The sequence below is a fragment of the Lepidothrix coronata genome, unplaced genomic scaffold (genome assembly GCF_001604755.1).
Source record: "Lepidothrix coronata isolate B3197 unplaced genomic scaffold, Lepidothrix_coronata-1.0 Scaffold386, whole genome shotgun sequence".
In the NCBI taxonomy this organism is placed as follows: Eukaryota; Metazoa; Chordata; class Aves; order Passeriformes; family Pipridae; genus Lepidothrix; species Lepidothrix coronata.
In genome coordinates, this window is record NW_016690566.1 from 137,927 (window position 1) to 141,340 (window position 3,414).

Genomic DNA, 3,414 nt, shown 5'->3' on the forward strand with positions numbered 1-3,414 from the left:
GCTCCTGGATCCCAGATCCCAGCTCTGCTCCTGGATCCCAGTTCTGCTCCTGGATCTGAGCTCTGCTCCTGGGTCTGAGCTCTGCTCCTGGATCCCAGCTCTGCGCCTGGATCCCAGCTCTGCTCCCGGATCCCAGCTCTGCTCCTGGATCTGAGCTCTGCTCCTGGATCCTTGGTTACCACCCCCCGGCCCTGCAGAGCCTGACTCCTGTCTCCAGGTTCTCCTGCTCCGGGGGCTTTGGAAAAGTGTCTTTTCCTTGAAGCTCCCAAGCTCTCCCGATGACTATTCCTGTCTCTGCCCTCAGCCCGGTGACCGGGGTTTAGGAAGCTGGGTTTAGGTGGGAGGACTCCCACGCTGGAGGGGGTTTTATTTATTTATGTGTCTCACCCGCCGAGTTGTTTTTACGCGGCCAACAAAAGGCTTTTGCTCTCCAACCAACATCTCTCCTTGTCCCTCTCCCCGGCTCGAGGCTTTTGAATTCACCGGTGAGGTTTTTAAAATTCGCCAGGGAGGCTTTTAAATTCATGCTGAGGCTTTTGAGTTCACGGCGGAGATCGTGTTGCCGATAAAACCTCTTTGTTCTCTGCCCCGCTGCCAACGAGCTGCGCCGAAGGTTTGGGCACCGTCTCCGCTTTGTTTTTTTTTTATTTTTGAGAAGCAAACTCTTTCTAAGTTTGCAGAATTAACTCTATCCCATTGAGCAGCTCCCGTGGTGGTCGTTGCCACGGACGGGGTGCACACACACACACACACACACACACGCAGAGACAGACAGACAGACGGACAGTTACGGACCGAGCGGTGGGAACTCGTTGAAATTCCGTGGCTGAATTTCCCTCCTCCCACACTCTCCCGTTTCCCTGAGCTGCTGGAGGGCATCTCCGCAGTCCCCGCCGGGCTCTGGGCGTGAGGGAACACGTTTTCTGGTTAAAAGCTGCGCCGCAGCAGAGACGAGACAAACGAGACGAGCGTCCCGCGGAACAGCCCAGGGCTTTCCCCACCTCGGAACCTCACGGGCTGGCTCTTTTTGCCCACTTTTCCCCCGAAAAGCCACTTCCAGCGGAAGGCTCGCGCCCTCGGCACTGGTCACTCTCCCCCCTCGGTGGCAATTCCCAAGGCAATTCCTGCTGTGCTTTCATCCCGACTCCAGTCCCGCCCCATTCCTGGGAGCCCTGATGGTCCTCCGGCCCCCAGTGTCGGCTCAGAGCTGGGGGGGTGATGCAGAAGGGCCCCACAAATTCCTGGGCAAAGGAGGAACGTCCCAAAGGCTCCGGTGGACACTCGGGGTGGTTGGTGTGAGACCTCTTTGCGTGTTCCCCGTGTGGGACCCTGCCCTGGGGAGGGACAGTTCGTGGAATCGTGGACCCATGGAATGTCCTGAGCTGGAAGGGACCCGCAGGATCATCGAGTCCAACTCCTGGCCCTGCACAGGACACCCCAAAAATCCCACTAAACCCCAAATCCCAACTCCTGAGAGCGTTGTCCAAACGCCCCTGGAGCTCTGGCAGCCTTGGGGCCGGGACCAAACCCTGGGGAGCCTGGGCAGTGCTCTTCACCCTCTGGGGGAAGAACCTTTTCCCAAAATCCAGCCTAACCCTTCCCTGGCACAGCTCCAGCCCTTCCCTGGTCCTGTCCCTGCTCACAGGGAGCAGAGGTCGGAGCTGCCCCTCGGGAGGAGCTGCAGATCCTGAGGAGTCTCCCCTCAGTCTCCTCCAGCTGAACAAACCCTCAGCTGCTCCTCCAGACCCTTCCCCATCCCCGTGTCCCTCCTGGGGACACTTTCTAAGAGATTTAAACCTTTTTTTACCTCGTGGTGCCCAGGCTGCCCCCAGGACTGAGGTGAGGCCGCCCCAGGGCAGAGCAGAGGGGGACAATCCCGCTCTGGACAATCCTAGAGACGCTTTTCCTGATGCCCCCCAGGACATGGTTGGCCCTCCTGGCTGCCAGAGCACCCCGGTGGCTCGTATCCATTCCTCTCTCCCTCTCAGAAAAGTACCTGACCCCCCAGCCCTCCCCACCAACACCGGGGGTGGGACCCACACGGGTCCCCCCCCGGCCCAGCAGGAGGAAGGGAAAGGTTTTGGGAAGGTCTTCCCTGGAATCCCCTCAAATGCAGGTGGTGCAAAGGGGCAGCAACCACGGAACAGCCCAGGGGGAACGTCAGGAATTATCCTGTCCACCCTTTTGCCCCAGAGCAGCACAAACGGCCGGGGACGATCCAGGCTGAGGGCGAGGAGCGGCCGCGGAGCCACGGGAGGTTCCCGGTGGCCACAGAAGGAGCCCAGACCATCTCCTCTACCCCGGTCCCCACTAATCCAGCGCCTGCTTTGATGTGGGAGCGGGGTCAAGGTGCACTTACAGACAGAGCAGGGCCCACAAAGGCAGAGGGAGATGTCCCAGGGGCCTCATTAACCATTTAATGGTGCCTTCGCCGTCCCTTTCCCACGGAGCCACAACAACTGCCCGGCCCGCAGGGAGGGAGGGCAAGAACCGGCACCACCAGGCCCTGCCAGCCCCCTTCTCCCGGGAGAGGGTCTTAAAAAGCGGTTTTTCCACCGCAGAAGTGGCTCTGGGGTGGTTGTTTCCACCAGAATCGCCACAGGAGGTTGAAAAGCCCCTCCAGGCTCTCCCCGTCAGTGGCTCAGCAGGCCCCGGTTCAGGAAGAGGCTTAAGCAGAATTAATTTATCTGGGCACATGTGAATCCCAGAGGTGTAAATCTCACGAAAGCCACCACAGCTCAGGGAATATTTGGGGCCCGGGAGCTCGGGAGGTTCCCCTGTAAGTCTGGGTGTAAAGCTGTGGGTTTAAAGCTTTGGTGAGGTCTGAAAGCAGCGGTTCCATCTCTTCCTTGGGGAGAGGGAGGTCGGTCCCTCTCTGCAAACACCTTCTGACCCTCAGCGAGCCAGGAAAGACGTGGGGAATCGGCCTGGAGACGTGAAGAAGGTCTCCAGGAAGGGAACCTGTGCGTGTGCACAGCCGGTGGAATAAAACCAGTCCCAAATCTCGTCTTGCAAAGCCCAGATCCCACGGGATCCATCCTTCCTTGGGAGCTGAGGGAAGGAGCTCTCGGGGCTCCCAGCACGTGACTCCAACCCGGCTTTGTGAAAGCTCAGCAGCTGCAAAACCACAAGCGCTGCCCCGGCTCTGAAGTGCAAGGCTGGGCACCTGGAAAAGCCACTTCTTAGGGATACGAGGAGGAGCCTCGGAGGTTGAAGGGCAGGTTTGTGGCGTTCGGGATGCGGAGGGAAAAAACCCAACAGCTCCTGGGAGGAAGGAGGGATCTCAGGGCTCAGAAAACCCAACAGCTCCTGGGAGGAAGGAGGGATCTCAGGGCTCAGAAAACCCAACAGCTCCTGGGAGGAAGGAGGGATCTCAGGGGGCTGAAAACCCAACAGCTCCTGGGAGGAAGGAGG